Source organism: Symsagittifera roscoffensis, chromosome 7 (genome assembly GCF_963678635.1).
Source record: "Symsagittifera roscoffensis chromosome 7, txSymRosc1.1, whole genome shotgun sequence".
Classification (NCBI taxonomy): domain Eukaryota; kingdom Metazoa; phylum Xenacoelomorpha; order Acoela; family Convolutidae; genus Symsagittifera; species Symsagittifera roscoffensis.
In genome coordinates, this window is record NC_087068.1 from 15894969 (window position 1) to 15919894 (window position 24926).

The following is a 24926-nucleotide window of genomic DNA, read 5'->3' on the forward strand; positions in this document are numbered from 1 at the left end:
TCAGAAACGGCGTTTTTGGCAGAAAGTCGAAGAAAAAACCCAACAACATTAGTTGCGATAGCGTTAACCACGGAGATTGTGACTGAGAAACAACTACAAATTGTAGAAGTAGCAGAGACCGCTCCGAGTTTCAACTATTGTGTCGCTACAATAGTTGCAAATCCGTTGCGAACAACGGTGAAGGATGGAAAACCAGCCTTCCGGAAGGAGAAAAAGAGCCTTATTTCCCCGGATTCAGGAATCCGGAGGGGTCTCGGGACTGGAACTTTTATTAATTTATAAAGACTTTTAGCTTCCTTATTATGTCCTGATTTGAATTTAATTAACATCTGAATTCATTCTACTAAGATGAGAAGCTAGGAGTTGGGGAAAAGGGTTGATCCATCTTCGATGGAGATGATGATTTTTATCTACTGAACAAAAACAATAATAATTCAATTAGTAGTAGTAGCTCTGATTTTAGGAGTGACCTCGTGGTCTGGGGATACTGAGACCCAGCCATGAGCTCACTATTTCTGCATGTAATTAAGTTAATTTGAGTGTTTTGACCGAAGCCGAAAGCAGTAACGTTTTTGTCGACCCGATGTTAGAAAGACCACCGAAAGTATTGGCTTGGTAGAGACGGTTAAAAACATGTAAAGCTCTGTTTAGACGTTAGCCAGTCGTCTTAGGACTTAGTTTTATTTTCCGTCGATATGTATCTACCGGGCGAATGTTACATAGATGTTTTAATGGCGCTCCTGGGTGTTATTCTTTTTTAACATCATGACCGGAAGAACCGTTGACGAGCACACCGCGCCGAGCGGATGCTCACATTAACGCCCTTAATAGGCCAAAACCGCCAGGGCGGAAGGGTAGTTCGGAACGCGGAAGCCTTCCGGATTACCGTGAATAGCTTTTTAACCTAGTTAAGACAGAAAATTCACGAATCAGGAAGGGTGGGGGTATCGGCCATTCCCTCGTTCCCTGAGAGGTTTGTGACCAAAAACACTTAAAGATATATATAAAACCAAACAAAAAGTAGTATAGTACCCAAGAAAAACAAAAACCATAAAAAAATAACCGAAAAAACCAAAAACAGTAAAAAAAAAAAGTAAAAAATCATTAGAAATCATCCCCCAGACAAGATGTGATTCGACCCTCCCGTTTGTTGTTGATAGATATATTGTTGTTACAGGCATTTATATCATTCAGAATTGTTATGATCAATTTTGTGGCCCGTTTGTGAGGCTTGTACTGTAGGGTTATTTGAGCATTTAAGCACGTTAATGATAAATTGCGCTCAATCCGGAAGGGTCAGCTGATTTGCGCTCAATTCGGAAGGGTCTTGGGAGAAGACTGATCCGGCAAGCAGTACAAGGAGCAACAAGAAGGGGCACAAAGACAACAACAATCGACTGTTGGGTATCGTTAACAAGTTTTGTATCCCTTTTTGTACAAAAATTAAGATAGTAATCTGTGGGGGGCTCGACAGTGCTGCACTGTAGTGACCCTTCACCGAACTGCGATTATCCGAGTTAAGCACCTTAATTCGGATATTAAACAAACCCGGAGGGGTATAGTATTACTAATATATTATTTATATAGCCTATATTAATACTCCTATACCGTTTTTCAGTGAAAAACATAGAAAGTAGACCGGTTTTTAGGGTCAAAATAGCGATTCTTTGATCCATCACAAAACGCGATTTTTGAGATATCGATATTTTTGAAACGGAAAAACGCTAAATTAGTGTGTTACATCGTAACTGCACTAATATAGTAGATAGAACCGGTTAAGTTTAGTTGGGAAGTGGTTGGAACTATTTTGGAACCAAGAACCGAATTTTCGTGATTTTTGAGAAGACGGAACACTATAAATTCAGAAAATTTTTTGAAACTTTTGAGTTAGAACAGTAAAAATAGTTGTACGGACAACGTCCACTAGTGAATCTACGAGTGTTAAAACCCGCTACCCGAAAGCCTTCCGGGTTGCAGAGGAATCGAACTTAACGTGTTTGATTTGGTGGATTCATCAATCCGGAGGGGTACAGGTAGCATAGTTTTTCGCAAATTTTTTCAACTAAAGCGTTTTAGATCGGTTCTTTTGCATTGAACTAGAAGAGTATAGGCCTTCTGAGCTCGGATCAATAATTTTCAGGTCGAAAAGAACAGCATTGCGGAAAAAGTTAATCGGAACCTATAAGAGAGACAATTTTTTGACTTAAGAAAAAAGACATTTTGGTTAATAACTTTGGAACTACTGGACAGATCCACTTGATCTTGGTACCGATAGATCAGAAGTTAGCCGAGCTTACTGATAGGGACAAAAGTTTTTCAAAAACGTAAGCGTGAAAGTAATAGCGGTTGAATAAAGTAACTTTAGGCTCTTCTAGACGAAAAGGGAAGGCTAAAGGCACAAGAAAACCTTAATCGAGCCGAAGTTAGGCTAGCGAGAAGACCCTTCACCGTTAGCGTGAATTGTCAAATAAGAGGCTTAACATCAATCCGGAAGTGTCTAGGAAAGCATTACATACTTCCTAGTTAATTAGAAAAAGCAAAATAGCATCGGAAAACGTATCCGGAGGGGTATAGGTTGAAAGAAGGAAATCTCCGAAAAGCTACTTTTATAATACCAGAAGGCTCCCAATCCGGAGGGGTCCAAAATTTTTTTTCGAATTCGGAGGGGTTTCAATCCGGAAGGGTCTTGTTTTCACCAAACAGGAGGGGTCTCAATCCGGAGGGGTCATATATTTACTAACTCAGAGGGGTCCCAATCCGGAGGGGTCTAAATTTTGTTAGTCCGGAAGGGTCCTATTTGTGCCAATCAGGAGGGGTATTATTTTATTGAAGGACTTAGGTAGACGGAAGAAAGACTACAGTGAGAGGTATTAGGTTATTAGCAGACATGCTAGGAATCAGTGACTGCACTGGTAACTTGCCTTTCAATAAAAACCAGACCAAAACAAAACAGGTCCGAACTCGGATATTCGCTACACTAAGTCTAAACTAAAAAGAGCGTAATTCATTGGTGTAGATTGAAACCCAATACGTTTTTTTGAAAAGTGACTGCCCTGAGGATTTTAGTAGGTCTAGCTCGGGCAGTCCGAAGGCAGATAGGTAACACAGTACTCGGTGGGTGCAATAGACGCCCACTTGAGAAAATTACTGCCTTCAAAGTTTTGTCTGTTTGGTGCAGCACCAAGCAGGGAAAGTTTTTTCTTTAAAAGACAAGTTCGACTATTGTACCGCCACCGACTAAAAGTACAATCCACATACGTTTTTTTTTAAATAGAGGTATTCATATTCTGTCAATATACATTTTTTTTGTTTTTGATTTTAAATCAATATAATTTGTGCTTGATTGGGTAGTGAGTTTACTATCTTTTAAATTGACTGATAACATCATATTGTGCTAGTTCTCAAATCTTACGATCGATAATTGGTGAGTGTGAATAAATTATACACAAATTGTACTCTGATAACATACAGGGATTCGAGGTCACTATTTTATAGAATCTTGTGAAATTTGTTGTGTTGTGTCATTATTATTGTTAGTAAAACCATAAGGTCACTAGCAATCGAATTGAGTGTATAGGCATTAAGAAGTGACAGATTGAGAATGAGTCTAGACAAGTCAAGGATACCTAAACGAGGTGATCGCTCTAGGAAATTCATACCTAAAAAGCAAAGAAAAACGATTACCGATCCTTTTGTGGATTGGATCAAACGAGCCCGGACCGACAAAGGGGAGACAGTTTCAGGCAGAATGGTTGAGACGAGAAGTCAGAAGACCTCAGAAGAGAGAAAAGAAATGTTGGTAGTGGAGGTCAATACAGACCAGGTCATGAATGACAACCAGGAAGTACATGGACTGGAAGGGAGAGGCAGAAATCTGGCGAGTGAATCTACTCCGGTAGAACAAGGCCATGATTTTGCCACTTCCACCGGGACATTGGATCGAGAGGAGATGTCGGAACTGTCCGACATCTCAACTGAAATAGCGGCAACTAGATGATCTCCAACAGACAACACTATGATGGCAGGCGGGACTGAGAAACAAACAACGTCATCATCGTTCTCAGAAAGAATGAGGAACACCTTAGGAAACATCTTTCCATTCACCATGGGAGGGGGCACAGGAAATGAAGAAGAATCCCAGGAGGAAGAGGACGAAGAAGAGCAAGTGGACTTTGGGTCTCAAGGCAGCCTCATTAGTTCGACCCAGGAGAATGAGGCATACGCGGAAAGAGAGACTGGAACCATGGACAAATTTGGTGTGGTGAGAACGATAAGCAAAGAGGTAAACACACCGGGCCAGTCGAGGGGCTTCGCGATTATGACAAATTCAGAGCCGCAACATGGGGAGAGTAGAAACAGAGGGCTAGGCAACGCATTGGCGGATCCTGAGGTGGATAATGAAAAGACGTCGAGGCAGAGAGTCAAGGCCCGAATCTCGACCAGCACGAAGCTATCTGGGACCGACAGGGTTACACCGCCACTAGTGACGCCACTCGTGGATAATGGGGCAGCACTAGAAGAAGCCTTGAATAACATAGTGGACAGTTTAGGAGAACAAAATGAACAGATGTCCATAAGAATGAGTGAACTAGAAAGAGCAGTTCACATTGAAAGAGAAAGTCTGCGCGAAGAAATAAACTGCAATAGACAAGAAGCTGGTAGGAGCGAAAAACGCTTGAAAGAAAGCACGGACGAGCATATAGCGAAGAACTTGTCGCGAATGACAAGAGAAGCGGAACAGAGAGAGTTACGCTTAAGAGACGACATGGAGAATTTAAGAATTCAGCAAGAGCAGTCTCTTGGGACTCTTGACACAAAGATAGACGCGATGATAGAGAGGCGAACTCAGGCTATCATGGATAGGTTGGACGGGCTACTAAGCAGCAAGAGTGGACCAAAAGAAGGGGAACCGAACTCCGGAGGTCCCAGCAGGGAGCCGAAGGTGAACTTCAACGACCATCAAAAGAGGAGGACATATGGATCCACTAGAGGCAGGGGCAGTTCATCAGGCTATGCCACAAGGGATAATAGAACATGGGGCCCGAATAGTAGAGCAAGTTCAAAGGGGAACAGACAGACCTCTAATGAACGACCAACGCAAGGCACACATGCGACTGGGAGAAGTGATTCCGGTAACAGAGGACATGCGAGCCCGGGGAGGAGTCATGTGGGCCAAGGGGGAAACACTCACGGCGATTCGGATTGCAGAGATGCACCGCATACAGAGCCTAGGACACTCAGGCGGGACACTCAAGGGATGCTACGGCAATGGCCACAGCCTTTGAACCCCTAAACAGGTCTTTGGAGACATTCCTTACAAGGTTATCCAGAACCAATGAACGCAGTGAGAATTCCAGAAGAGTCTTTAAGAAACCAAGATGCTATAAAGACGAATCTGATGGCTGTATTGATACCTGGATAGAGGTAATGAAACTGCATTTCGAGGAAGAGGACTTGTCGGAAAGACAGGAATGCAGTGCACTCACCAGTAACTTGGAAGGGACAGCCCTGAACTGTGTCATGGCCAAGAAGCAATATCAGCGTGACACAGCCGAGAAAATCTTCGAAATCTTGTTAAACCGTTTTGGATCAGGGGTGCAGGGGCACCAAGCGATGATGCGCTTCGAGAAACGGAGGCAACGAGAAGATGAAACGATAGACAAGTTTCTCGATGACTTGGAAACGCTGAGAAGACGCAGCCAACCGTATGAGTCAAACCGAAGGATAAACCTGGCAGTAACCTCAAAATTCATCGATGGTGTGAAGATTTATGAACTTCGGACAATGCTGGCAACGCATTACACACCACTATCAACCAATGCGCCAACACCAGAGGAGTTGAGGCTCAAGTCAAAAGAATATCTTTTATTGAAACCTCCTTCGAGATCTGGTTATTATAAGAACAATTATGGCAATTTTAACAATGGGCCAGCAAACCAAGGGAACAATTGGTACAAACCAAGGGATGATATGAACAAGAGACGCTCTTGTGCCAATTGCAGCTCAACGGACCATCATGTGTCAGCATGCCCAACTTACAAACAAGGCATGAAAGCAATAGGCTTTAGCCTCGAGGACGAAGATGCGTCAGAATTGGACCATGAGGATTTCATGAGAGGAGTAATTGCAAAATTGGGCCCGAGGTGTTTCGTTTGCAACTTGGAAGGTCATTTTAAATCAGATTGTCCGCAATTCTGGGATGCAGTGGCAGACATCAAGCATCCAAGGCATGAAGAAGCTTTGTCAGGAGTGAAAGCCAGCAAGGCTCGCCTGTTGAGTGAAGCGGAGGCACGCAGAAAAGATAAACCTCAAGAGCTGGCGGCAAAGAAAATGCAAGCGGTAACAGAGGAGACACGTGAACCGGAACCAGCAACTGCGGCCAATGACTTCAAAATTGATTATAAGGCAGCCGCGAGGGATGCTCTAAATAGAGTGCAGCAGGAACTGGCGACGAAAGAGATCGAACAAAAAGTGAAACTCGAACTGGAGAATGAGAAACTACAGGAGCAACTGAATACCTTCGAAGCAACGGAGGTCGAGGAGACTAAAGCACCAAGCAGTTTGAGCATGAAACCTAATGTGATCTCCGGTCAAAGGTTCGGCATGGTGCCTCAAGGAAGCAAGATACAGTAATCAGAAATCAGTGATCAGGAAATCAGTGATCAGGTAATCAGAAATCTGAGTGAACCATCCGAGTTCACTTTGATGCATTTGGACACATATGCAGATTATCTGAGGCAGGTGGAGCCACGCACTGAGTCAAGAGCTGTGCGAGCACTACTAACAACGGGTGGCCCACGCATGAAGAAACTTCATGGACGCTACCTGGAGGTCTATGGGCCGTAACAAGTGATGCTGAACGTGGATGGAATCAGTATCTACACTAGGACTTATGTAACAACAGATGATGACCAAATAGGGCAGATCTATTTGGGTGAGGAGGAACTCAAAGTCCGCAGGATAGGCCATGACGCCATGATGGAACAAGATGCAGTACACATTGGGTATGAAGCAGATGTGACCGCACAATTGCTCGACACCAACGGGACGAAAATCGGAGTAACAGGGCTTCTGGACACAGGAGCGGTAGTGAGTGTGATGTCGATAAAAACTTGGGACAGAATGGGCTTCACGAGGGAAGATCTAATTCCAACGAATCTCCGACTGGTCGCCGCCAATCGAGGAGCTATTTACGTAGCCGGATGAACACCAATAACGGTCCTCCACATGGGAGGACGGGATCTTTGGATGAGCTTCCTGGTGGTAGAGAATTTGGACGACGCCGACAAATTCATCTTGGGCAGAGATTTTGTCAGGAATTTTGACGTGATGATTGACTTGAACAACGGTCTGATACGGATTAGAAACGCGGACCGGAAGTATGTTAAGAAACCAATTAATAGGATAATAACAGACAAAAACAAGGTACCAATTTTTTTAGATAGAAAAGTAAAACTACAGCCAGGACAAGCTGTGGTGGCAATTTTTAGAATGAGAAATTTAATTTCGTTAAGCGATAGTAAACAGGTTTGTTTAGTACCGAATCCAAACAGTCAGAGTTCGGTGATTTTAGGCCGGAGCTTCTCGGTAACCCGAAACGGACTGTGTGTCAATGTTTTATTGAACACACTGGACACCACGGTTTCAATCCAGCGTGGAAAGAAGCTTGGTTACGCTTTGCCGATGAGGACGGACTATGAGGAGATGCAAAACTTGAAGAAACATAGTGTGAAAGACTGTCCTTATCATGCCTATAAAGATAAAATTTTAAAAAGGATTAATGAATTAAAATCTATTCATAAATTGTTTTCAATGAAATCCGAAACGGACGACGGCTTATCAAGCTGCTCGAATTTTCCGGAACGCCCCTCGTCATATGAACTAGAATCTGACAAACCGGTTTTGCCAGAGATAGAACATTTAAAAGGGAAAATAGGTGAGGGAGATTTCGAAAAATTGCGGGACCTCCTAAATCGGAACGCAGATGTATTTTCAAAACATAAGGCGGATATCGGTTGCTGTAATTTCGTCGAACACGAAATCGAACTTGAAGAGGGCGCCGTTCCCCATAGGGAAGGCGCTAGACGAATGACGCCATACAAATTGGAAGCGTGCCGAGCGGAAATAGAAATGTTGCTTGAATACGACATGATAGAACCCTCGAAATTGCCATGGGCTTGAGGGGTAGTAATGGCGAAAAAGAAAGGGGGCAGCTTTGGTTTTGTTGCGACTTTCGTTACCTGAACGCGGTAACGATAAAAGATGCGTACCCGATACCGCGAATAGACGAGAGCCTCTCTAAGCTTGGTGATGCCAAGTTCTTCACCACATTGGACTTGGGTTCTGCCTTCTGGCAGGTCCCTCTGCGGAAGAAGGATAGAGAGAAAACCGGATTCGCGTGAGAATTGGGATTGTACCAGTGGAAGAGGACGCCCTTCGGCTTGTGCAATGCAACGGCCACTTTTCAAAGACTGATGGCTCAGGCTTTGACGAGAGTGACCAAGAAGTACGGGAATCTCGTGATGTGTTACGTGGATGACGTAGTCATAGCGACACCGACCCTGGAAGACCACATTGATAGGCTCGATGAGGTCTTTCGATGCATGAAAAGAGCAGGCTTGAAGTGCAAACCATCGAAATGTGAGATCCTTAGGGATTCAATCAAGTACCTGGGAAGAATGGTGGACAGGCATGGTGTGAGGCCGGACCCGGAAGCAGTAGAAGCAGTGTTGACATGGAAGGCTCCCAGAACGGACACACAGCTCCTGAGCTTCCTAGGGTTTGCCAATTACTACCGGGAGTTCTTAAAAGGATATGAGGACAAGTTGTATCCGATGCAGAAGCTAATGCGCAACAAAGGGAAAAAGTTCGAATGGAACGATGAAGCACAACTTGCCTTCGAGAACATAAAGCGGGAACTGTGCGAAGCGCCAGTGCTAGGCATGCCTACAGAAAAGGGCATGTATGTTCTTGATACAGACGCATCGGTAGTAGCCATCTCAGGAATATTGCATTAAGAGCAAGAATGGAATGGAAGAACGGTTCTCCGTCCCATTGCATACGGCAGCAAGGTCTTGAGTGACACAGAGATGAATTATGGCGCACCAAAAGCGGAAATGTTTGCAGTAGTCACTTTCGTGGAAAAGTACCGCGCATACTTGGGGAGCGCTCCCTTCAAGTTACGCGTGGACAACAGAGCGTTATCCTGGTTGAAGACCTACTCGATGGATCAGAGTTATATTGGTAGATGGATAGTAAGATTGGATGGCTACCATATGATAATCGAACATAGGATGCGTGATAAACACCAGAATGCTTACAGCCTCAGCAAGAAAACTGAGTTCTATGAAAGATTGGAGCAGAAGCAGGCCAATCAGGCGGAAATTAAGGAGGGATTCTCGTTTCTGGACAAAGAAACTTATGAAGCGCTTCCCTTAACGAGATGGTTGGATAAGTCTGGACATCCAATTCCAGGGCATCCTGAGTTACCTGTAGAGAAAGCAGCCAAGATAAAGATCCTATCCAAGGAGGACCCGGTCCCCTTGGATCTGTTGCTGCGCTCGAATCTGGTCCAGCAAGAACTCTCTCGCATGAACATAAACAGCCTCTCATTATTGGTAAAAACGGTGCAGGTCACACCGCAAGTGATGCAGATGCTGGGTGGATTGTTAGAAAGAGAAGTGACCAGAGATGACCCCGAGTGGACAGCAGCAGTGGCATCGCTAACAGTCAGTGAGAAGGTGAAGATCATGCCGTCCAGACGACAACACGAAGAAAATGAGAGGGATTGTAGGACAATAGTTCAGCAACTAGTATTTTATACGAGATTTCAACCAGTACTTCTTACGGACGGAAAGAACAGGGAAGCAGTACGCGAAGGAAAACCGTCACCTTTGAGGACCAGGATAAGGAAGGTGAAAAGGTAGAACAAAACCTGCTGCAAGACTGTTTGTCCGGGGAGACGAAAGATGAGAAGAACCAGCGAGCACAAGATCAACACCCGGGACAAGAAAGTTTGTCCGGGGAGTCTGAGATAGATGAAAAAATTCCTGATGAGAAACAGGACCTAGAGAACAAGGTTTTGTCCGGGGAGTTCAGATGGTTGCGATGAAGGCACAGACATGATCTGGAGGAGCGTGCAGACTCCAGCACAACCTCTTCAACAGATGACAATTCCCGAAACTCAGGAATGGACACCTATTCAGACAGGATCTCGAGCCCGGGATCAAAACTGTCCGAACTAGCGATCCACACACTACTAGTGGAAACTCGTGCAAGGGATCTGGACAGAGAGGTGTACCAGGATCCTGACAGTGATCGCTACCTTATACCAAGCGAAAGAGTCTTTGACAACGCAGCGGATGATTTGGAGACAATAGCGGTATCGAAACGTTCGATAAGTCTGTTGCCGCAAAAAAAGGTAAGCAGGACTGATCTTCAGCCGTTCAAGCAAGAAACACAGCCGCTGGCGAAGATTTGGTGCGTTAAGATGGAAGAAGACACACACCAGCCCAATGAGCTGAATAGTCAGATGAGGGTCATGAAGACGTACTTGAAGGCGAGATACAGACTCTCGGATCTTCTCAGGGAGCAGAGAAATGATCGCATGACAAGCAACCTGAAAAAGTGGATCGAGAATGGTGCTCCGGATAAAGGGGACCTCGAGGAAGATAGTTGTCGCATCCTGAGACAGTACTTCATGCAGAAGGAAGGGAGGTTATATTTGAACAAGGACGGGATTGTGGCTTGCAAAAGAAGAGAAGAAGGCAGAGTCCTATACAAGTATAACGCTATAGTGTTACCGCAACTCTATCAGACAGAACTATTATTCAGGTCGCATGATCAGATGGGCCATCAGGGGATCGATAAAGTATATCAGAGGATCCTGAAGCGCTTTGAGTGGCCTGGAATGAAAAAGACATGCGAGAAGTGGGTAACAGCATGTCTGTCATGCCAACAGGTCAAGGATCCAAGGAAGTTGCGATTTCCTTTACAATCGATCGAGTCGTCTGAATTCAATGAGGTGGTGCAGATAGATCACCAGAAGATATGCATGACAGACAGTGGTTATAATCAGGTGTTGGTCATGATAGATCATTTTACGAAGTATGCAGAGGCCGTGCCCTGCATAACTGCCTCGGCGGAAGAGACATGCAATCACCTGATCAATACGTGGATAACGAGACATGGTTGTCCGATGACGTTTCAATCGGATAATGGAGCAGCTTTCGTAGGAGAGCTTACGAAAGAGCTTATGAGACGCTCACAGGTTGCTCAGGCTCACTCTACGACATACCACCCTCAGACGAATGGCTTAGTGGAAAGACAGAATAGGACGTTAGTGTCGATGCTGAGAGTATATTGTTCCAGGTACATGACCGATTGGGACAGACACCTTCCGCAGGTGATGGGAGCATATAACAGCACGCAACACTCCACCACCGGAGTCAGTCCACACATGATGCTGACTGGACACGAGAAGTCTTTACCCTTAACCTTCTTCTACCCAGAGTAGGAGGGAAAGAAAACGTCTCCACAGGTCTACGTGAGGGATGTGATCAGAAGCCAACAGGAGTTGAACGATTTGTGTAGACGAAAAACTCAGCAAGCACAGGCAAGGCAGAGGAAAAGATTCGACAAGAAAGCAGCTGGTGCAAAAGCTTATTCGGTAGGGAACTACGTATGGGTATTTCAGAACGTCATACCACCGAAAGGAACGAAAAACCTCCTAAAAAGTGGAGGGGACGCTTCATGATTACGGAGGTGCACCAGGAGGGACGCTTTTATAGACTGAGTACTGGCCGAGCCGCTCATTACGAAAACCTTAAGCCACACAATCCATCGATGGAAATGAAGTCATAGAGGAAGGAACAAGTACACCACTGGACCTGGACCCAAATGAGGTGATTGAAGCTGACAATGAAACTTTACCGTAAGTAGTAGATGTTGGAGGTTGAGTGGGGGGGGGGGTGCATGGAAGATCCCATGTATTAAGATACGTTATAGATTTCCCGGTCTTCCATGCTATGTATTAAGATAGGGAATAGATTTCCCATGTATTAAGATAGGTTATAGGTTTCCCATGTATTAAGATACGATGTTTTTGTGTCGAGTTTTTGGAAAAATTTTGGAAAAATTTGAGTTTTGGGAAAAAATTTGGAAAAATTTTGACAAAAATTTCGTGTTTTTTTGAAAAATTTTGGCGTGCGTTATCTGATTGTTTCTTATCCTTGTTGTATAAGGTGTCGCTATAATATGTTACCTAGTCATGCTGAAACTTCGAAAAAAGTCGATTTTTTTGAGAAAAAAATTTAAATTACAAAGAAAGTATATAAACCACTGCATTGTATATTAAGTTTACCGCAATACTTTACATTTACAAACAAAAAACTGCTTTTTTACATAAAATTAGATATAAAATTTAAAACATGCACATCATGAATATTATTCAAGTTCTTCTGGAAGAATTTAAGAGGAAGAAATGCAGCTTACTCGGTGGGAGACTACGTATGGGTATTTCAGAACGTTATACCACCAAAAGGGACGAAAAAGCTCCTAAAAAAGTGGAGGGGACCCTTCATGATTACAGAGGTGCACCAGGAGGGACGCTTTTATAGACTGAGTACTGGTCGAGCAGCCCACTACGAGAACATCAAGCCACACAATCCATCGACAGAAGACTGGTGTATACCTGCAGACATGGAACAAGGGGATTATCTAATGATGGACCCTGCTTGTGAGGTCAACGAGAAGGGCACCAGGGAGAAGAACGATGGAAACGAAGTCGTGGAGGAAGGAACGGATACACCGCTGGACCTGGATCCAAACGAGGTGATCGAAGCGGACGATGAAACCTTACCCTACGCAGAGGAGGATTGGCAGGATCCCAAACAGATAGAGGTTCCCAAGAACTTGGAACCTGATCTTCCGTTTACGATACAGACTCGTCAGAAGGACGGGACAAGACCCAGAAAGAATTAAAATCCTTACGGTGACAACTTTGTAGTGGATAGGATAGATCTGAAGAAGATAGTGGAGGAAGTAGTGGGTCTAGAAGAAATAACTGTGTCACAAGACATTGACATAGTCGATGATCACGACGATGAGTGGGTCGACGACCGGTCGAAACCCGAGGTAGATTTCGACGACGAGCAACAGCAGTCATATGAACAAGACTTGACGAACCTGCATGTCTTAGAGTGGCTGAACGAAATGACCTCGGACCCAGAGGGGACCAGCGTCAAGATTCAAGACGTAGATCGTGAAAGCATGAAATACATCAAGACTGAACGAGATGATCCTTCCTGGGCTGCCCAGGAAGGATAACTACACATTCCAGCTTCTGACCTCGACTTGATACCCGGTATGCGATCGATGGGGACGTCGATGGATATTTTTGTCCGGGGAGTGGGTGTAGGACTTACCCACACTGAAAACTTGATAATAAAAAAATTAAGAGTAGCAAGAGAAACAGGAGACTTAGAAGCAGAAACAGGCAAAGAACCTAAGAGACCTGACATAGGTAGGGTAGTTGAGTCATATTTTAACTTAGCAAATGAATATTCAAGTAACATAATGCTAACAGACAGTGATTTCATACTCACAAATAGAACATGTGCGATAGCAACCACAGCAGACATGAGTTTTAGAACAGCGTTAGCGGCAGATTTTAAGAGATAATACAAAAACGTGGAATTCCTTTGGACGCAAAGACCAGGGATAGGGGGAGTAGCGGCCTTACCTCCGGCGGCGTCACAGATACTAGGAAAATACCTATGCTTCTTGGTAACGAGGGCGACGGAGAAGCAGCACGTGGACCCAGAGAACCTAGTCTTGTCCTTGACGAGGCTGAGGGACTTCCTCGTGGAAATGGACGTGAAGGAGCTCTCGCTTCCAGTGTACGATCCAAACAGAGGACGACTGCATCCTCGGGAATTGTACGCGCTTGTACACGTGATATTCTCTGATACTAATATACAAGTATATTTACATAAGAAATATTACTTAAGTATAGGCTGAGTGACGTGCGAGAGGGTGTTAGGCCAAAGACTAAGTTGCATGTAATGTGTGATATGTGTGCTATGTTATGTTATGTGTTATTTTATTAAGCTCTTGGGCAAGAAGGGGTTAGTGACCATGAATAACTGAATGACGATCTTAGGAATAGATCCAAAGTTTGGACTGTACAATCTTAGGTCGAATTCCAAAATTTTAGAGACCGATTGATTTTAATAAATTTTAGGATAAATATATTTTTATCTGAACTGTTTTTAAGTGAATTTTAACGATATCCGTTAAGGTGAAACTGACAAGTGTGATAATTGTGACTTCTTTTCTAGATCCTGATTGATCATTTAATTACTCACTTGAGTCAAAACCTTGAAATCGAATCGAATCAAATCAAATCTGAAGAACAGTATGGACAATTTCAACCTGGATGAATTGATGGACCTGGCAGAGGCATATGTAGGACCAATGATAGATGCGATCTATCGTCGGCTGATGGATCGAGACTTCGCTCTGGCGGACCCAGAGGTAGTCATGTTGCTGACCGCCCTGATCAACATCTTGGGGCATGCAACCGTGGGGACCGCCCCACGGAAGTCCTGTTGATGGCAGCATATGGAGAGAGGGGAGTACTAGACCGCCCGAACATGAGAGTGATGAGGTGGAGAAACGGGGCTCTCTCAGGGAGTGACTTGGCGAATGAGCCTGGATTGGGAAGTTCTAGGACTTACCAACCAGGTGAAATGCCTATGCCCTCCAAGCCCAAACCTGGGCTGACGAGAAGGCATCAGGAGATGAACAGCGAGGCTGCCTCGTCTGGTTCACCACTGAGAGCAGCTGTGCCACCAAAGATGGCGAAAATAGGACAGAAGGTTCAGACGAACCAAGCCATGCAAGATCTGGATGGGATGAAGGATGAACTGGAAAGGACGAAAAAAGAGCTGGACGAGATGACCAAAAGCATGCTCATGATGGAGGACAATCGGGACATGTGGAGAAGGTTGTTCGAAGATTGCAACAAAAAGCAGGGTCAAGAAATTGAGCGCTTGAGGCAGGACTACAAAGAGCAATCGGAACAGATGGCGTTGACAACGGCCGTGGAGAAAGTGATACCTGCAAGGAGTATTCCTAGAGGGCAGTCCCCGATGGAGCTCGAGAAATGAGTCAAACAACGGAGACACGGCTCCCGACAGCGACAGATCGAGTGACGATTCCGGACCCTAGTGATACCTTGGGTGACCCCGTCGTGGAACAAACGGTGAGGAAGTTTATAGAGACAGCTGGATGACTGGTCGCCAACAAGAATGCGCCAGGTTCCGGGGTGACTGCACCCTATGGAACGATCGACGACACGGGCAGAGTACGACTCTCCCAGACCGTGATCAGACAGGGGATAAGTGACGTGGCGCCACTCATGGGGAGCTCGAAGGCCCCAGAGAGAAGAATACAGAAGATGCCGAGAAGAAAGTGTCTCGCATATTAGACGTACAAAAGAACAATCAATTGAGATATAATTTCACGGGAGTTCCGGAGACAAATCCGAGAGCTTGCTTCAATCGAGCGACTTGGAACCCGGCAGTAAACCTGCAACAACCACCACTGGGGACATCACATCTGATACTGGGAGACAGCTTGGTCAGAGTACTATCGAATTTGAGGACCTCTTGGGTCACCACGGTGATGGCCTTCGGAGGCGCGACGATAGCCCAGTTATATCGAATGGTGGAACTGATGAATCCAGGGAGGATCCCCAATGTGATGATCCTGGTTGGAACGAATGACATCTCCAGAGGTTCGGATGAGCAGGAAGCACTATGGGAATCAATGATGGTGTGTTTGCTTACTACCCTCTGGCAGAAATTCAATTGCGCGGTACTGACCGTTTGCACTGTACCAGTGAACACGAGGAGCTTGACAGCAGCAGGGAGAAGGCACAACGAAGGAGTCGTCAGGTGGAATAACATCTTGAGGAATCTCGCAAGTCGGAATGCCGGAAGAATGATCCTCATGGACATCGAACATGAGTTGAGAGCTATGGATCAGGCCAGACTGACCACGGACGGCATCCACTTCGATAGTATCGAAGGACAGGCTTGGTTGAATCGAGTCTTCCAAGAGCGGTTGGATGAACTAGAGGCGGAACTCTTTGACACAGGAGTGCTGAAGGAAGAAGGAACAGCGAGTGACGCGGTTATTAATACCTTTGTGCCTCCTAGCCTGGAAACACGCTTGGGGACGGTCCCGGCCGTCACGAACTACAGACAACAGAGCTCCAGCGAACCAGGTCAAAGGACAGACGTACAGGATCGATTGGGAGAAGCGCCGATGAGGAGGATCATCCATCCTAGGAGAATAATAGGACCTGTCAACCCAATCGAAGAGACAACCAGCACGTCTAGATCGGACACGAGATCGGAGACGACAAGTACCAGTCGAGAGGAGAGACGCCCGGGCAGAGGCTCGCTGATGTGGTCAAGACCCATACCGTCTCCCTGGCATGTATACAAAGACGAACTAATGAAGCTGGATCTCCAGAGGGTAAGCTTCATCGAAGATGCAAGGAGGATGCTGAATGGAGCGACGCTATCCGTCAGCAGACTGTACTCGATAACCGGCGTAGACTGGTTGATAGCCGCTAGCATAAATTTCAGCTCCACGACGGCCTTGAGATTTGCTGACCTAGAGGGACTGCCCTTTAACAACACAATGGGACCAGTGAATGCGAGACCATTGCAAGATGTGAGGTTGAATCATGATGAGGGGAATCGCGAAGAGAGACCAGGAAGATTCTGACGACGAGAGCGCCGATTGGACAACACGTGAAGATGTTCAGGCAGCTGACGACACCCCCTGGTCATGTGAAAGAAAGAATATACCCGAAACTAGTAAATCAAGATGGTGATGTCCAAAGATACGGCGGATTGAAAGCGATAAAGAAGGATGAGACCATCTTCGCCGCCTACGACAAAGCAGAAATGAGGAAGGCCAAGATCATGATAGTAGCGAATTCAGAGTTCGTGTATACCTCCAAGTCTCTGTTTTGACCGGACGTTATAATGTTGGCAGAGGTCGACCTGAACCTACTGCAATCGGTATCTCTGGCTATAGGGGTACAAAGGCAGACGGACATGAATCCAATTACGATCGTGTTTGCTGGCATCAATGACCATCTACACAGTAGAGGTTTTCTGAACAGACGCAGAGATCCTACAACGGCAGAGAAGGCTGTGTGGCCAGCGATAAAAGTATCCTTGAGTCGATGGGTAAAGTGGTGGATACCCTGAAAGAAGGTTCCTTCACCAAGATGACACCGAGAGCCGTGTTCGCGCTGTCTCCGGGGTATGCACTTCTCCCGGATGGACTAAAGTTCGTGTATGCGATAGTGGCTTTGCTCTCAGAAGAGAAATATGATGTAATCAAATCGGCTCAAAATTGCGAGATAAAGATGGAGAATCTGAGACCACTCAGGGCCGAACTACCCGCGGTGTGGTCAGTTATCTCGAAGGCGATGAGAGAATTCAAAGACCATTCACTACACATGCTAGTGTTGGACGAGGTGCTGGGGTTGGAACTGTCCAATTTCAGTCGACAACCCAAGCTTAAGCCGGGAATAGACGACGACCATCGAGTGATCGTAGCGATGTCCAACGACTTATGGTTCCGAGCAATGGAAGTGACAGGTGAAAACACGAGAAGGAAAAATTCACTAGAGACTAGAGCTCATTTGGATGCGATGGTTTTGAGAACCAAGCCGGAAGCCAACCAGTGGCTACACCTAAATCCTCGAGTAGCGGCATTGGGTGCAGATGCTTTTGAGCAAGGTCCTGTGATGATCACGAAGATCCATGCCTATTTGTTAAAAGAGGAGAACCTGACGGAAAATGCCGAAGAAAAGAGCGCTGAATTTGTAAACAGAATGTGTCAGATTACACTGCAAACCTTCTGGACCCAGGAAGTGAAGGGACAGGAAGTCTTTGAACGGACAGACAGCATGCTGGAAGGGTTGGGAGCCGGATGGACCGCGTCCTTCTTGGCAAAAGTCTACCTGAAAGTCTCTCATTACTTGATTAAGGAATTCCTCCAAGCAGTAGTGGAAGTGTCAATAGTGGAACTAATAGCCTTGTTTGTGACGTTTGGAGCAGAGAGTTTCGTGAAAGGACCGGCGATGCTGCTCACCGAAGGAATCCAGAACCTGCGGTTAGATGGACTTCTAACACTGATTGCGATTACCCACGGAAACTTGGGAGGACTAATGAAATTGACACGTTGTCCAGAGCAGATGAGAGAGAGAGAGTGAGGAATTTAGATATGAAGAAATCCACGGACTCGTGGAATAAGATAAGAGACCTGAGACACACTCTTATCCAATATCTCTTACAACAAAATCGCTTTGGAACGGGAGAAGATGAGACTATCGAAAGAGAAGAAGATGTTAGACGACATGTTGGAGGCATGCCCCTGTTAACCGATCTGAGCTTGGCTATGAGAACCGATCCCTTAGCACTGATCAGAGGAGTCACGGAGTTTGTGACAGTAATCTATGGACCAGCAGTCACGTTTGCGTTCCCTGACGTTAAAGTGAAGGCGTATAGGAGGTCGGTGCTGCACCTGAACCTCATATCAGCAGTGGACGGTAGTGCACTGAACTGGTGTGAGCAGCGCACATTGCGGGAGCTCATGAGTGAAGATCTGTTTTTTGCGAAAATATTAGAACCAGAGATGACAGTCATCAATTTTGACGATCACTTCCGTGATCGCATGGGAGAAGTAAAAAGAGGACACATCGAAGTGTTTCCGAAGCTTTGGAATCTGAGACCCTATGATAAAACGAATGGTGAAATAACCAGAGTGCCTCGTCTCACTGCAGCATATCATAAAGTGAGAGAAAAGACAAAGGACTGGGGTGATTACGAGAAGCTGCCGGAGGCAATCCCTGAATTCCCTCTGATAAGAAGGATGTTGCTCGGAGCAGTCTCCGTGGTACAAACTCCTAGGTTGAGAGCATTCGAAACCAATGAAAGGAGAGTAGGGAATTTCGTAGCAACGATGGATACATATTTTGTGGGAAGAAATGCCGCTGTGTTACAGTACACACGATTTGCCTATACGGATCAAGCGACGAGAAGGCGAATAAGCAACGCCGCGACTCCCAAGCCTGGAAGATTTGATGAAGAATGGGCGGGATTAGGCTTGGCGCCTATAAAAATGAGAGGCAGGACCGAACTGCCTGAAGCCTCCTTGATCCTGACTAGTGTGAAGCCGGAGTTGACGGTAGTAGGAACGCTGCGAACGAGAACCTTCCTAGCACCCTTCGGCTGCGAGGAAATCAAAGTGGTCCATGGAGAAGAGGAAGATAGATCGGCCGGTACCCTGATCATACCGAAGTTTCCGGAAGGAACCGACAACGATAAACAAGGACCATCGAGCACAAAGAGAGATATGTCAGAAGGAGATGACGGACAGAAAGGAAGCCGTCAAACCGAAGAACCCATGCAACAAGATGCAAGTCAAGCTGGTGGGGAAGACGACCGGGCATCGACAGGAGGAGTGTCCAGCCTGGATTTCAATATCTTCAGTGATCTTGAGAACAACGCGGATACGTTAGAGACGACTGAGCCAGCGGATGAAGGGATTTCAACACTGGAGCCTCCGTCAGCCTTTATGGAAATGAAACGGAATTTGTCGGAGAGCAGCTCTCCTGGCAATTCAAAAAATAACGAACAAAGAATCCTCGTGGAATCACCTAGAAGAAGAAGAATAGAGGTCTCAGCCAGAGTACCTTTCTTGGGAACGTTGCCCGAAGAAGAATGGGAAGTACATCACCGAGACCATGAAAGTAGGACGGGATGCAGATTGGACAGAGTGCCGTTCATGGAAGAAGTCTGGACAGTGGTTCAGAGCTATGGGACCCAGTCCATTCTGAAAACAGGTCTCAACCGACCCTTGATGCGGGAAGTCCTTGACAAGCTTGATGGGTGTGAAGGGAGATTGAGTGAGGTGTTGATTGACTCAGCCACTGATGAAAGTGATGCGAATTCTCCCATCAAGATGACACCGCAGGACGATAAAGGAGAGGTGGTGTATCTGTCAAGAACCAGGAGAGGAACGATGCGATCGAAATTGGTGATTGATAAGATCAACGCGATGGAAATGAAGTTAGGCAGCAGAGTGATGCCGAGGAGGGTAGGAAAGACGAAGGTGGATTCGGAGATATCGATGAAAGCTGTCAATTCAGCGAAAAGAAAACGAGTCGAAGAGGTCATGGATTTCGGACAAGGTGATTATCAATTGCCTGGCACAGATAAAATGTTGACTGATATAGCGATGGTGCCACCCATTCTCATGGCGGGAATAAAGTCAACAGGTTATAAATCCAAAAGGAGTGACCGCACTCTGACTGGAGCAACCTTAGAAATGGAAATACTCAGCCAATGTGGAGAGAGCGCAATGAAAGACTTTAAACCATCTCCCATGAATCACGGAAAGGGAAATGTCGCAGGACAACTAGTACCAGTAGAAATACAACCGACTGACAGTATCGGAGGCTGTGTCGATAGATGAACCCGCCGGTGGATACATGGAAATGTTGGAGTACCGAAACTCGGCTAGAGGGTACGTGATGGCTCTGGAAGACAAGAGTGCTATGGAGAATTATCTGGAGACAATGTTGCAAGGCACCACCCTCAAGCAGAAGGCGTACGGGACTCTAGCATCGTCTGAGATACAGGCAGAAACGATGGAGCAGTTGGTGAGCCTTCCATGGAAAGCAGTGGTGTTAAGGTTCTTCGAAGAAGAGATGAGGACTACGCCAAGAATACACGCTCTCGTGGCAGTACCTTACGTAAGAACAGAGTTACAACTGAGGTTTGCCTGGTGCATGATGGGATTGACTCGCGAGGAATATGATTCAGAAGAAAGGAAGAGGTCAAAAGAAGAGAAGGTTTTCCTTATGACGAACCTGAGGGATCTGATGATCCAAGAGGGAGCAGCAGTAGCGTGTGCGAAGCGGAGAGACGCTCTCTGTTTCATTCGATTCATGATAGAGCAGATTTCAGTACCTTCATTGAACACTTGTGTTAAGATGCTGAGGGAAGGCGATGAGAGAGCGAAAGCCTTACTCTTGCTAGCACTGCTGGATATGCAGCAAAGCAAACCGATGATCAGGAGATTCTCAAACAAGGAGCTGAGACTCACTAAAGAATCTATGGGGGCACTGCCGAAATCCAGTGAATACTGTGGACCGACCAAGAAGAAGTCGAACAGCTACGTGTCCGGAATCATAGGGATAGCGTACAATCCTTTCCTGAGTGAAGACATACGCGATTGCTTCTTCGATTACGAACAGGCAGTGTTACTTAGATTCTGGACGTCGAGAATTGTAACAATTAAGAGCGCTAATAATCCGCAGACCAAATTTGGACTGGTCCTGGAAGAAGAGGTGACTGCACCTTCCGTACCAAAATCCGACAGAAGAGTGGAGTTTGGGTTGGGATTCTCAGATGAATTACTGAGAACGAGCTTGATGGCAGTGTAGGAATTGATAAGGCCATCATGGTGTCCCTTTTCCAACGCTGACTCGATATTACGGGCGACACAAGACGTGCAGAGGGAACTGAATGCGGACTGTAACCTGCGTGACCTTAACATCATATATAATGTGATGATAACGGCCTCTAGGAGCAACGGTGAAGATAAAGTGGAGTTGTCTGGCTGGGGACCAGAAGACTGGGTCAAACCTGGTAGCTGTCTGGCGGAAGTCTGTGGACTGGAGGGTCACTTTTGTGGAGGTCTGGTCTGTGTGAAGACCCTAGAGAAACAACACAAGCAATTGACGGTATTGTTTGGAAACGTCGTGATGAAAGCAAGAACGGAAACGGAACGGATAGCGGATTGTCATGGAGGAACCGAGGTGAATCTAGTGACTGCACTAGCATTCTACAGCATGTTTAGTTCTCTAGAGTCACTATTGAATCTAGAACAGAGACATGAGATGGTCACTGCCATCAGTGTAGAAGTATTCCCAGGAGTTCTGCAAACCGAGCAGAAATACATAGGAAAATGGAGGGAAGCGATCTAGGCGGAAATGAACATCAGACACAGTGAGACTTATTTAAGACCATCAGGAGCACGATATTTGGTGGGTTCGACATTGGCTCCAATGTGCAAGAGCAGATACCCGGTACATTTTGTAGCTGTGGATGTAAAGAGTACGAGAACGATCGTGGATCAAGCCTTCTCAGTACCGAAGTGTGTTAGACTAACGAGAATGTCCGAGAAATCTTACGAGTTGTTATGTAAGATGCTCTCAGCAGTTCCAGAGAGGACCAAGGAGGAGTTGGAATCGATACTGGGAAAGAAGTTCATGGGATACGTGAGTGGGAACCTCAGTGACTTTGAGAGACAGAAACAGAGAGGATCAACTGTTACAGATTACAATACAGTAGACGAGAATGATGAAGTCCACCGAGTGATGATGGAAGTGGAACCATTACTGGAAGCTTCGGGAAAACGTAATTGGAGGAGCATCATGTTGACACATGACGAGTTTCCCTGCCACTGCTTGCTGCAGACCTGGTGGTATCCCAAGCGTATTAATCTGGTGTTGATCTGGGACTCTGGAGAGCTGCTCTCCATGGGTTTACCAGACTCATCACAGCCCATACCAATAGTGATAGTGGGAGTAATGATGGCGATACGATGGCTGGAAGCTCATGTGAAGGAAAACAATAGACAGGAGGCGCCAACGAGAGAACAGTTGCGGAAATTGGATTGTCTAGAAGATTTAGATCTTTTTGAGACAATGTGCAAAATTCTAAACATTCCGATGGAAGTGAAGAAGGTATGGGCAAGAAAACGATTGATGCCATGGTTCAGAGCTAACATGACTGCATGGTTGTACGAATATGCTAAGAAGCATGTGTCGAAGCACGGCAGAGTGTACAGTGAATATCAGCTGGACATTGGAGCAGGAGCTTTCAAGCGAGCTTTCGTGACTCATCGGAATGCAGTGACCACCGCTGTTAAGAGAATTTCCAGGACGAGTGAACGTAGTGGAAAGGAGAAGGCAGAGATGTTGAAGTAAGATTTGAAGAGAAATGTGACGTTGTGCCTCCACAACAGCTTCTGCAGGAACAGAGAATCTAACGTGGATCCCCTATCTTGTTGCAAACAGAGGGTGGAAGAGCAGAAGTGTTGGAGGACCGCTTCCAACAGCGTCAGAATAGCTAATGATGTGTTGCAAGACACAGTGCTGAAAGTGCAGAGTCAGTATCACAGGAGGAAGAGATGGAACATTGACGAATGGCCGAAAAACGAGATGCAAAAAGAGACGAAATTAGAAGAATTTAGAAGTTTTAGAACTTCTAAACGACGAGAAAAGAAGAAAACAAAGGAGTGATGAAGGAAAAGTTAAAACTCAGAATTGTTTTATGTGTGTGAAAAAACTCAAGTGAGAAACTAAGCAACCAAGTTGTTATTGAAAACTGAAACATTTAGTTGACTTTTGAAGTTGTTGGCGATCCACACACTACTAGTTGAAACTCGAGCAAGGGATCTGGATAGAGAAGTATACCAGGACCCTGAGAGTGATCGCTACCTCATACCAGGTGAAAGAGTCTTTGATAACGCAGCGGATGATATGGAAACAATAGCGATATGGAAACGTTCGATGAGTCTGTTGCCGCAAAAAGAGGTAGTCAGGACTGATCTTCAGCCATTCGAACAGGAAACACAGCCATTGGCAAAGGTTTGGTGCGTTAAGATGGAAGAAGATATGCATCAACCCAAGGAGCTGAATAGTCAGATGAGGGTCATGAAGACGTACTTGAAGGCGAGATACAGACTCTCGGATCTTCTAAGAGCGCAGAGAAATGACCGCATGACAAGCAACCTGAAGAGATGGATCGAAAATGGTTCTCCAGACAAAGGAGACCTTGAGGAAGACAGTTACCGCATTCTGCGACAATATTTTATGCAGAAAGAGGGAAGGTTATACTTGAACAAGGACGGGATTGTGGCTTGCAAGAGAAGAGATGAAGACAAAGTCCTATACAAACATAACACGATAGTGTTGCCGCAACTCTATCAGACAAAACTATTTTTCAGGTCGCATGATCAGGTGGGCCATCAGGGGATCGACAAAGTATATCAGAGGATCCTGAAGCGCTTTGAGTGGCCTGGAATGAAAAAAGCATGCGAGAAGTGGGTAACAGCATGTCTGTCATGCCAACAGGCCAAAGATCCAAGGAAGTTGCGATTTCCTTTACAATCGATCGCGTCGTCTGAATTTAACGAAGTGGTGCAGATAGATCACCAAAAGATATGCATGACAGACAGTGGTTATAACCAAGTCTTGGAAATGATAGATCACTTCACGAAGTATGCGAAGGCCGTGCCCTGCATAACTGCCTCAGCGGAAGAGGTGTGCGACCACCTGATCAATACGTGGATTGCGAGACATGGTTGTCCGATGACGTTTCAATCGGATAACGGAACAGCTTTCGTAGGAGAACTCACGAAGGAGCTAATGAGACGCTCACAGGTAGCTCAAGCTCACTCCACGACATACCATCCCCAGACAAATGGCTTAGTGGAAAGGCAGAATCGAACGTTAGTGTCGATGCTGAGGGTATATTGTTCCAGGTACATGACCGATTGGGACAGATATCTTCCACAGGTGATGGGAGCTTACAATAGCACGCAACATTCCACCACCGGACAGTTTTGAGAGGTTAGTGACGTTATTGGGACGATTATTCAAACGGTGAAGGTCAAGATATTCTGGTATTTTTAAATTTTAAAGATTCGAACTGAGAAGTCGCACTTCTGAGAAACGGCAAAAACCGCCATTTTGGAAGAAAACCAGAAGAAAATCAGAACAACAATAGTTGCGATAGTGATAACTACGAGAATTGCGATAG

General features: G+C 45.7%; 1 protein-coding gene across 1 annotated transcript in view; it reads right to left on the reverse strand.

Annotated features, from left to right (window-relative positions):
- LOC134850944 (centrosomal protein of 164 kDa-like) overlaps positions 1–24926 on the reverse strand; it is a 556693-nt gene that overhangs the window by 26175 nt on the left and 505592 nt on the right. The window lies entirely within an intron of this gene.